Source organism: Oncorhynchus kisutch, linkage group LG24, assembly GCF_002021735.2.
Source record: "Oncorhynchus kisutch isolate 150728-3 linkage group LG24, Okis_V2, whole genome shotgun sequence".
NCBI classification, from domain to species: Eukaryota; Metazoa; Chordata; class Actinopteri; order Salmoniformes; family Salmonidae; genus Oncorhynchus; species Oncorhynchus kisutch.
The window spans coordinates 43,317,902-43,330,401 of record NC_034197.2 but is presented as its reverse complement, the minus strand read 5'-3'; the positions used below and the strand labels follow the sequence as shown (position 1 = coordinate 43,330,401).

Below are 12,500 nucleotides of genomic sequence, written 5' to 3'. Positions count from 1 at the left end.
ATCCTACATGTGTTAATGCTACCTGTGTTAATGCTACCTGTGTTAATGCTACCTGTGTTAATGCTACCTGTGTTGATTCTACCTGTGTTGATGCTACCTGTGTTAATGCTACCTGTGTTAATTCTACCTGTGTTAATCCTACCTGTGTTAATGCTACCTGTGTTAATGCTACCTGTGTTAATGCTACCTGTGTTAATGCTACCTGTGTTAATGCTACCTGTGTTAATGCTACCTGTGTTGATTCTACCTGTGTTAATGCTACCTGTGTTAATGCTACCTGTGTTAATGCTACCTGTGTTAATGCTACCTGTGTTAATTCTACCTGTGTTAATCCTACCTGTGTTAATGCTACCTGTGTTAATGCTACCTGTGTTGATGCTACCTGTGTTAATGCTACCTGTGTTAATTCTACCTGTGTTAATCCTACCTGTGTTAATGCTACCTGTGTTAATGCTACCTGTGTTAATGCTACCTGTGTTAATGCTACCTGTGTTAATGCTACCTGTGTTAATGCTACCTGTGTTGATTCTACCTGTGTTAATGCTACCTGTGTTAATGCTACCTGTGTTAATGCTACCTGTGTTAATGCTACCTGTGTTAATTCTACCTGTGTTAATCCTACCTGTGTTAATGCTACCTGTGTTAATGCTACCTGTGTTAATGCTACCTGTGTTAATGCTACCTGTGTTAATGCTACCTGTGTTGATTCTACCTGTGTTAATGCTACCTGTGTTAATGCTACCTGTGTTAATGCTACCTGTGTTAATTCTACCTGTGTTAATCCTACCTGTGTTAATGCTACCTGTGTTAATTCTACCTGTGTTAATGCTACCTGTGTTAATGCTACCTGTGTTGAGGGCAGGTGGTCCTCCTGGTGTAACGCTGTAGACCTGGAGAAACTCTCTCTGCCTGCTTCCTCCCACTATGTTGAAGCCGAACCCCTGCAGCCCTTTAGACAGACGGGTGTGGATGGAGTAACCACTCAGCTCTGCTGGCTGGTCCGTGAAGGCAGGTACTGGCAGGGGACAGGGACACAGACCATTAGTTTCCTGTTGTAAGGATCCTACCTCCGCCTAGTATTTCTTTGTCTTTAATTTACCCAGGGCAAGTCTCATTATAGTCTAATCAGTCCTGGTTTCTCCAGACGTCTCTCAGATTGCACAGGCCAGGCGACTTCTCGCTATATCTATGATAAACTGTCCATGTGTATTCACATAACAGACGAGACAGAGCTACCGCACGGCGGCTGTCTCTGAACAGGTTTAACAACTGATTCTCTGGCGCCCTCTGCAGTTCAATGATGAAAATATGTAGTCTCATGACTAACAGACATATTTTTACCACGAGCAGACGACAATATGAAAATATATCTCTAATTCACAACTCCATTTAAGTAGAACTGAATGCTGTCTCAGTGTTAGACAACACACGACAAAACATGAGAGAGACAAAGGGAGATGAGAGACAGTATGGGAGGGGATGAGAAGGAGGGAGATATAGGGGGAGAGAGAGGGGGTAGGAGGGAGAGGATGGGGAGTACGGGTAGGAAAGGGAGATATAGGGGGGGGGAGAGAGAGAGTAAAATTATATTTCTAATAATGTCAAGAGATGAATTTGAGAGCTGACAGGGGAAACAGAGGAGGATAAGGTAGGTAGACTCACTGTCTGTCTCGCTGAGGATCTCCCTGCTCTGATCTCTGGGGTCCAGCCAGCTGGTTGTCTTAGAGATGTGACTGAGGGGAGGAAGAGATCACCCCCTCCACCATCATCATCATTATCACCACCAACCTAATCATCATAAGCTCTACACTCTCCAACCACTCTATGTAGTAAAGTTATATTCTCTCTAAACTCTATGTAGTATAACTCTCCTCTCTCTATGTAGTATAACTCTCCTCTCTCTATGTAGTATAACTCTCCTCTCTCTATGTAGTATAACTCTCCTCTCTCTCCTCTCTCTCCTCTCTCTCCTGTCTCTACTCTAGGTAGTAAAACTCTCTCTCCTCTCTCTCTCTCCTGTCTCTACTCTATGTAGTAAGCCTCTCCTGAGTTACTGAAGGCCAGCTCCCAGTCCTCTCTCTCTCCTGTCTCTACTCTATGTAGTAAGCCTCTCCTGAGTTACTGAAGGCCAGCTCCCAGTCCTCTCTCTCTCCTGTCTCTACTCACTCTATGTAGTAAGCCTCTCCTGAGTTACTGAAGGCCAGCTCCCAGTCCTCTCTCTCTCCTGTCTCTACTCTATGTAGTTAGCCTCTCCTGAGTTACTGAAGACCAGCTCCCAGTCCTCTCTCTCTTCTCTCTCCTCTCTCTCTCTCTCTCTCCTGTCTCTACTCACTCTATGTAGTAAGCCTCTCCTGAGTTACTGAAGGCCAGCTCCCAGTTCTCTGGCAGTGTCACTCCGCCTCGTGTGGCGATGCCGCTCCCTCCGTTCTCCTCTCCGACGCCATCCCTGCCTTCCCACGATTGGCTAAGAGATTTGGCTGTGGGCGGGGCACTGCTGGCACCTACTGACCCCGCTGCCAAGACAAAACACACACACACACAGCCTTGAAATAGCCTTTTAACTCTGGCCGCTGTAAGCTCCAATCAAGGGCCCAGATGTAAACAGATGTCTGTCTTTTGTCAATGTTTATCCCAAATTTCAGCCTATTCCCAAATTAGGGGAATACTTTTAATCAGAGCCCTATGGGTCCTAAATAGTACACTACTTTTAATCAGATCCCTATGGGTCCTGTATAGTGCACTACATTTAACCAGATCCCTATGGGTCCTATATAGTGCACTACTTTAAATCAGATCCCTATGGGTCCTAAATAGTACACTACTTTAAATCAGATCCCTATGGGTCCTAAATAGTACACTACTTTTAATCAGATCCCTATGGGTCCTGTATAGTGCACTACATTTAACCAGATCCCTATGGGTCCTATATAGTGCACTACTTTTAACCAGATCCCTATGGGTCCTGTATAGGGCACTACTTTTAATCAGATCCCTATGGGTCCTATATAGTGCACTACTTTTAATCAGATCCCTATGGGTCCTGTATAGTGCACTACATTTAACCAGATCCCTATGGGTCCTGTATAGTGCACTACTTTTAATCAGATCCCTATGGGTCCTGTATAGGGCACTACTTTTAAATCAGATCCCTATGGGTCCTATATAGTACACTACTTTAAATCAGATCCCTATGGGTCCTATATAGTGCACTACATTTAACCAGATCCCTATGGGTCCTATATAGTGCACTACTTTTAATCAGATCCCTATGGGTCCTGTATAGTGCACTACATTTAATCAGATCCCTATGGGTCCTATATAGTGCACTACATTTTACCAGATCCCTATGGGTCCTATATAGTGCACTACTTTTAATCAAAGCCCTATGGGTCCTGTATAGTGCACTACATTTAACCAGAGCTCTATGGGTCCTGTATAGTGCACTATATTTAACCAGAGCCCTATGGGTCCTGTATAGTGCACTACATTTAATCAGATCCCTATGGGTCCTGTATAGTGCACTACATTTAATCAGATCCCTATGGGTCCTGTATAGTGCACTACATTTAACCAGAGCACTATGGGTCCTGTATAGTGCACTACATTTAATCAGATCCCTATGGGTCCTGTATAGTGCACTACATTTAATCAGATCCCTATGGGTCCTGTATAGTGCACTACATTTAATCAGATCCCTATGGGTCCTGTATAGTGCACTACATTTAATCAGATCCCTATGGGTCCTGTATAGTGCACTACATTTAACCAGATCCCTATGGGTCCTGTATAGTGCACTACATTTAACCAGATCCCTATGGGTCCTGTATAGTGCACTACATTTAACCAGATCCCTATGGGTCCTGTATAGTGCACTACATTTAACCTTATCCCTATGGGTCCTGTATAGTGCACTACATTTAATCAGATCCCTATGGGTCCTGGTGAAAAGTAGTACACTATATAGGGAACAGGCTGACATTTGTGACGTAGGCTCAGTCTTTATCCTGAGGATAGATCCCTTCCCATGTCTCAACTCTGCTCTTGGTCTGAATATCACAGTGTCCTGTTCATGACGATGGGAGAAGAGGAGAGGAGGAACCTGAACCTGTCTAATAAACTATGTTTATGTTCGGTCCCTGTTTCAGATTACTTTTGCTGCTTGCCTACTGAGCATGATTTCGGCATCGTGAGTTCCTTAAAGATTTTCTTCAAAGACAGAATTTCAGACATTGTCAGGAAGACGGGTAGGGACTCTGTTGTCCTGACTTTAGGAGGAATCTTGCCAACAGTAGTCCATATAGGGTAGCCTAGTGGTTAGAGCGTTGGAATAGTAACCGAAAGGTTGCAAGATCGAATCCCCGAGCTGACAAGGTACAAATCTGTCGTTCTGCATCTGAACAAGGCAGTTAACCCACTGTTCCCAGGCCGTCATTGAAAATAAGAATTTGTTCTTAACTGACTTGCCTGGTTAAATAAAATAATAAATAAAAATATGACCAATGCCTGGATTAGGACCTCCTTCCTGTGTGTGGAAAAGTCATACTCTATGGATGTTCTGCTTCCTGTGTGAGGTATGGTTGTTGTTTGCACAGTTCTGTTTGGACAGGGTGTTTCTTTGCACACTGGGAGGGGGACACCGTGTAGTTGTCAACCGAGATTGAGTGGTCTTGGACTGGGCAGGCCTTCCCTGGGTGGAAGGGTCCAAATCCAAGCTGAGATATCTGACAGGCACACAGAGATGCATAGGAGAGACCATGTGAGGATATGACCAGTGACTTGGTCTATAGAGAGGAGAGGAGAGCGGGACGCCAGTGACAATACGTGGTACAGATACTATCCACGCCACCAGGAGTGTGCTGAGTCTGAGACACTCAGCCCTGAGAGGGTGGAGAGGAGGATCTGATAGAGTCTGAGACACCCAGCCCTGAGAGGGTGGAGAGGAGGATCTGATAGAGTCTGAGACACCCAGCCCTGAGAGGGTGGAGAGGAGGATCTGATAGAGTCTGAGATGCACAGCCCTGAGAGGGTGGAGAGGAGGATCTGATAGAGTCTGAGATGCACAGCCCTGAGAGGGTGGAGAGGAGGATCTGATAGAGTCTGAGACACCCAGCCCTGAGAGAGTGGAGAGGAGGATCTGATAGAGTTTGAGACACCCAGCCCTGAGAGGGTGGAGAGGAGGATCTGATAGAGTCTGAGACACCCAGCCCTGAGAGAGTGGAGAGGAGGATCTGATAGAGTCTGAGACACCCAGCCCTGAGAGGGTGGAGAGGAGGATCTGATGGTTCACGTTGTTGAAGGCAACGGATAGATCTAGGAGGATGAGAACAGAGGAGAGAGAGTCAGATTTGGTAGAGCGGAGATCCTCTGTGACACAGAGAAGAGCAGTCTTGGTTGAATGATCCGTCTTGAAGACTGACTTGTTAGGGTCCAGAAGATCATTCTGAGACAGATTGTGAGAAAGTTTGTCAGAGAGAGCACGCCGAAGTGTTTTAGAAATCAAAGAAAGGTTGTTTTTGATGTCAGCGGGCTCGAGGAAGGGAGCGACCCTGGCCAACTTGAAGTCAGAGGGGACTCAGCCAGGGGTCAGGGATGAGTTGATGAGGGAAGTGAAGAATGGGAGAGGGTCTCCAGAGATGGTCTGGAGAAGGGAGGAGGGGATGGGGTCGAGTGGGCAGGTTGTTGGGCGGCCGGACCTCACTATTTGCTGGATGTATTCTGGAGAGAGAGGCGTAGGGTAGTTCTGTGTGAGTGGGACCAGTGGGTTCAGTAGGCTGAGTGAATGAGGAGATTTAGATAGAAAACGTCTTTAGCAGTAGATACAGAGGAAGAGGAGGGAGAGAGGAGGGAGAGAGTAGGGAGTGAGGAGGGAGAGAGGAGGGAGAGAGGAGGGATTAGGAGGGAGAGAGGAGGGAGAGAGGAGGGAGTGGAAGGTGGAGCTGGCCGGATCCTACACTACATTTAACCAGATCCCTATGGGTCCTGTATAGTGCACTACATTTAACCAGATCCCTATGGGTCCTGTATAGTGCACTACATTTAACCAGATCCCTATGGGTCCTGTATAGTGCACTACATTTAACCAGATCCCTATGGGTCCTGTATAGTGTACTACATTTAACCAGAGGGAGTGAGGACTGAGAGAGGAGAAATAGAGGAGGGAGAGAGACAGAGAGAGAGACAGAGAGACAGAGAGAGAGAGACAGAGAGAGAGTGAAACCTCCGGTGGTGCATGACCATCTGGGTAGGGGCTGAGTGGCTAGGGTTGGAGGAGAGATGGAGAGACAAGGAAACAAAGTAGTGATCAGAAATAGAGGGCGGATGCAGTGAGATTAGTGGGAGAACAGCCTCTAGTGAAGATGAAGTCAAGCATAATGCCTGGCAGTGGGATAGGACTGGGAAAAGGTGAGGTTAAAAGGGGCCAGAGGCCAGGAGGTTAAAGTCGCCCGGTACGATGAGTGTTCATTGGGAAATGAGCTTATCAAGGTGTCAAGCTCATTGAGGAACTCTCCAAGGACACCTGGTGGGAAATAGATGACAACAATGTTAAGCTTGGGGAGCAAACTGGGATAGAAAACACACACATACTTGTTACAGCTATAAAAGAGAGAAATGAGATCATCAGAAAATAACTAAAGTCTGGTGATTGTTCTCAGTGTCTCGATGTTTAGGTTAACACACCGTTTATAGACAGCTGTATGTGATTATACCTGACAGACCAGAGTCTTCCTCACTGTTCTCTCCCTCCTCCACATCCTTCTCCAGGTTGCTAAGCGACTTGCTGCGCGTCCTGAAGTTCCGGAGCACGTTCCGGTGTTCCTGGTACGTGATTGGTGGGCTGTCTGGGCCAATGTGGACTGGGCGGGGCGTCCCGTAGTAGTTACCTGATTGGAGGAGGAGGTACAGAGGAGGAACAATCAGTTAATCAATTAACACGAGAAATGCTGGGCATCAAGAGACTCCCCCTTCAAGCTAATGAGCAGTCATTCTGACTGAAACATTCTAACAGTGTATCTAATGAGCAGTCATTCTGACTGAAACATTCTAACAGTGTATCTAATGAGCAGTCATTCTGACTGAAACATTCTAACAGTGTAGCTAATGAGCAGTCATTCTGACTGAAACATTCTAACAGTGTAGCTAATGAGCAGTCATTCTGACTGAAACATTCTAACAGTGTAGCTAATGAGCAGTCATTCTGACTGAAACATTCTAACAGTGTTTCTAATGAGCAGTCATTCTGACTGAAACATTCTAACAGTGTATCTAATGAGCAGTCATTCTGACTGAAACATTCTAACAGTGTATCTAATGAGCAGTCATTCTGACTGAAACATTCTAACAGTGTATCTAATGAGCAGTCATTCTGACTGAAACATTCTAACAGTGTATCTAATGAGCAGTCATTCTGACTGAAACATTCTAACAGTGTATCTAATGAGCAGTCATTCTGACTGAAACATTCTAACAGTGTATCTAATGAGCAGTCATTCTGACTGAAACATTCTAACAGTGTTTCTAATGAGCAGTCATTCTGACTGAAACATTCTAACAGTGTATCTAATGAGCAGTCATTCTGACTGAAACATTCTAACAGTGTATCTAATGAGCAGTCATTCTGACTGAAACATTCTAACAGTGTATCTAATGAGCAGTCATTCTGACTGAAACATTCTAACAGTGTATCTAATGAGCAGCCATTCTGACTGAAACATTCTAACAGTGTATCTAATGAGCAGTCATTCTGACTGAAACATTCTAACAGTGTATCTAATGAGCAGTCATTCTGACTGAAACATTCTAACAGTGTATCTAATGAGCAGTCATTCTGACTGAAACATTCTAACAGTGTATCTAATGAGCAGTCATTCTGACTGAAACATTCTAACAGTGTATCTAATGAGCAGTCATTCTGACTGAAACATTCTAACAGTGTATCTAATGAGCAGTCATTCTGACTGAAACATTCTAACAGTGTATCTAATGAGCAGTCATTCTGACTGAAACATTCTAACAGTGTATCTAATGAGCAGTCATTCTGACTGAAACATTCTAACAGTGTATCTAATGAGCAGTCATTCTGACTGAAACATTCTAACAGTGTATCTAATGAGCAGTCATCCTGACTGAAACATTCTAACAGTATCTAATGAGCAGTCATTCTGACTGAAACATTCTAACAGTGTATCTAATGAGCAGTCATTCTGACTGAAACATTCTAACAGTGTATCTAATGAGCAGTCATTCTGACTGAAACATTCTAACAGTGTATCTAATGAGCAGTCATTCTGACTGAAACATTCTAACAGTGTATCTAATGAGCAGTCATTCTGACTGAAACATTCTAACAGTGTATCTAATGAGCAGTCATTCTGACTGAAACATTCTAACAGTGTATCTAATGAGCAGTCATTCTGACTGAAACATTCTAACAGTGTATCTAATGAGCAGTCATTCTGACTGAAACATTCTAACAGTGTATCTAATGAGCAGTCATTCTGACTGAAACATTCTAACAGTGTATCTAATGAGCAGTCATTCTGACTGAAACATTCTAACAGTGTATCTAATGAGCAGTCATTCTGACTGAAACATTCTAACAGTGTATCTAATGAGCAGTCATTCTGACTGAAACATTCTAACAGTGTATCTAATGAGCAGTCATTCTGACTGAAACATTCTAACAGTGTATCTAATGAGCAGTCATTCTGACTGAAACATTCTAACAGTGTATCTAATGAGCAGTCATTCTGACTGAAACATTCTAACAGTGTATCTAATGAGCAGTCATTCTGACTGAAACATTCTAACAGTGTATCTAATGAGCAGTCATTCTGACTGAAACATTCTAACAGTGTATCTAATGAGCAGTCATTCTGACTGAAACATTCTAACAGTGTATCTAATGAGCAGTCATTCTGACTGAAACATTCTAACAGTGTATCTAATGAGCAGTCATTCTGACTGAAACATTCTAACAGTGTATCTAATGAGCAGTCATTCTGACTGAAACATTCTAACAGTGTATCTAATGAGCAGTCATTCTGACTGAAACATTCTAACAGTGTATCTAATGAGCAGTCATTCTGACTGAAACATTCTAACAGTGTATCTAATGAGCAGTCATTCTGACTGAAACATTCTAACAGTGTATCTAATGAGCAGTCATTCTGACTGAAACATTCTAACAGTGTATCTAATGAGCAGTCATTCTGACTGAAACATTCTAACAGTGTATCTAATGAGCAGTCATTCTGACTGAAACATTCTAACAGTGTATCTAATGAGCAGTCATTCTGACTGAAACATTCTAACAGTGTATCTAATGAGCAGTCATTCTGACTGAAACATTCTAACAGTGTATCTAATGAGCAGTCATTCTGACTGAAACATTCTAACAGTGTATCTAATGAGCAGTCATTCTGACTGAAACATTCTAACAGTGTATCTAATGAGCAGTCATTCTGACTGAAACATTCTAACAGTGTATCTAATGAGCAGTCATTCTGACTGAAACATTCTAACAGTGTATCTAATGAGCAGTCATTCTGACTGAAACATTCTAACAGTGTATCTAATGAGCAGTCATTCTGACTGAAACATTCTAACAGTGTATCTAATGAGCAGTCATTCTGACTGAAACATTCTAACAGTGCAATTAAAAAATTTTACATAGGCATCTAATTTAAAAAAATGGTGTTTTGTTTATGAAAGTCTTAGGTAACATTAGAATACAAAAGAACAGTTTGTTACTGTAGGCTATATGTAAAAACAAAAAAAGAAAGAATTCAAGTTTTCAATCAATTTTATTTGTGGAGAGCCTTTGTTTACAACAACGAAACGGAAAAGCACATGTTGGAACGCAGTAACAAATAAAAAATGAAATACCTCAAATGAAATACACACGGCCAAATTAGGAAAATATCAGTAGCCTAAATATCATTATTAGCACCACGTATGCTTGATAGTAAAGTAATGCTCCCTATTTCTCAATGCATTTTAGCGCAAAAGATAGCTAAACACTCACGCAAAATCAAAACGTTTGGTAAACGACTTTTACCAGCATTTATCCCCCACACTCCACCACTGGCCAATACACACACACTCCACCACTGGCCAATAAACACACACACTCTCCACCACTGGCCAATAAACACACACACACTCCACCACTGGCCAATACACACACACACTCCACCACTGGCCAATACACACACACTCCACCACTGACCAATACACACACACACTCCACCACTGACCAATAAACACACACTCTTACCTTTGAACTTGCCACTCTCCAATAGGGCTCCAGACTCATCCAGGGAAAAGAACTCTTCTATGGAGACAAAATTGTAGTCCACTCCTGATATCTCCTCGTGGCGAGGCGGCCTGGTCGTACCTGGTGATAGGAGGATAAGGGAAGTCTATAGTGGGCCACACACACACACTAGTCAAGCAGAGACTTGTTTACAATGGGAATGTACTGTGTTAGGGTAAACAAGCCTCCATCTGGTATAAATGTACTTGACCTTAGAAGACATATCATTCATTTCTGAGGCACACCTGAAACTATTCTCAACCAGCAGCAGACAGAGGAAAGCATGTGTAAATGTGCAGGAGTGTAACGATGTTTATAGTGATGTTCGCCGAGAGTCGTAAGTCTGTAACGATGTTCGCCGAGAGTCGTCAGTCTGTAACGATGTTCGCTGAGAGTCGTCAGTCTGTAGTGATGTTCACCGAGAGTCGTCAGTCTGTAACGATGTTCGCCGAGAGTCGTCAGTCTGTAACGATGTTCGCCGAGAGTCGTCAGTCTGTAACGATGTTCGCCGAGAGTCGTCAGTCTGTAACGATGTTCGCCGAGAGTCGTCAGTCTGTAACGATGTTCGCTGAGGGTCGTCAGTCTGTAACGATGTTCGCGGAGAGTCGTCAGTCTGTAACGATGTTCACCGAGAGTCGTCAGTCTGTAACAATGTTCGCTGAGTCGTCAGTCTGTAACGATGTTCGCTGAGTGTCGTCAGTCTGTAACGATGTTCGCTGAGAGTCGTCAGTCTGTAACGATGTTCGCTGAGAGTCGTCAGTCTGTAACGATGTTCGCTGAGAGTCGTCAGTCTGTAACGATGTTCGCTGAGAGTCGTCCGTCTGTAACGATGTTCGCTGAGAGTCGTCAGTCTGTAACGATGTTCGCTGAGAGTCGTCAGTCTGTAACGATGTTCGCTGAGAGTCGTCAGTCTGTAACGATGTTCGCTGAGTCGTCAGTCTGTAACGATGTTCGCTGAGAGTCGTCAGTCTGTAACGATGTTCGCTGAGAGTCGTCAGTCTGTAACGATGTTCGATGAGAGTCGTCAGTCTGTAACGACGTTCGCTGAGAGTCGTCAGTCTGTAACGATGTTCGCTGAGAGTCGTCAGTCTGTAACGATGTTCGCTGAGAGTCGTCAGTCTGTAACGATGTTCGCTGAGAGTCGTCAGTCTGTAACGACGTTCGCTGAGAGTCGTCAGTCTGTAACGATGTTCGCTGAGAGTCGGGAAGCAAGTTCAGGGAGTGAATACATTTAATAAATGAACAAAACAAGAAACACAAACAGTGCACCGACATGAAACAGCAACAATGACGACTGGGGAAGAAACCAAAGGGAGAGAATTATAAAGGGCAGGTGATCGAGGAGGTGATGGAGTCCAGGCGAGTGTCATTATGCGCGTAGCGCTGGTGACAGGTGTGCGTACTAACGAGCAGTCTGGTGACCTAGAGGCCGGAGAGGGAGCACACGTGACAGAGAGGAGCATGTCGTCAAGTCATCCCAGTGGGTTTTTCTCTCTAGTTTGGGTTCAAGGCTTCCTGGTTCTGCCCTATTTTTGCCTTCCCTGACCCTGAGCCTTCCCTGACCCTGCCCTGACCCTGTCCTGACCCTGAGCCTGCCCCTGAGCCTGCACTGACACTGAGCCTGCCCTGACACTGAGCCTGCCCTGACACTGAGCCTGTCCTGACCCTGAGCCTGCCCCTGAGCCTGTCCTGAACCTGCCCTGACCGTGAGCCTGCCCTGACCCTGAGCCTGCACTGACCCTGAGCCTGTCCTGACCCTGAGCCTGCCCCTGAGCCTGTCCTCAACCTGCCCTGACCGTGAGCCTGCCCTGACCCTGAGCCTGCACTGACACTGAGCCTGCCCTGACCCTGAGCATGCCCTGACCCTGCCCTGACCCTGAGCCTGCCCTGACCGTGAGCATGCCCTGACCCTGCCCTGACCCTGCCCCTGAGCCTGCCCTGCCCCTGAGCCTATCCTGACCCTGCCCTGACCCTGCCCTGCCCCTGAGCCTGCCCTGACCCTGAGCCTGTCCTGACCCTCAGCCTGCCCCTGAGCCTGTCCTGCCCCTGAGCCTGTCCTGACCCTGAGCCTGCCCTGACCCTGCCCTGCCCCTGAGCCTGAGCCTGCCCTGACCCTGAGCCTGTCCTGACCCTGAGCCTGCCCTGACTCTATATAAGAATACTGATCTCTGCCTGTCCTGGACCT

At 45.2% G+C, this 12,500-nt stretch overlaps 1 pseudogene; it reads right to left on the bottom strand.

Annotated features, from left to right (window-relative positions):
* Nucleotides 1-12,500, bottom strand: part of LOC116356916 (membrane-associated guanylate kinase, WW and PDZ domain-containing protein 3-like) — a 95,597-nt pseudogene that overhangs the window by 50,265 nt on the left and 32,832 nt on the right.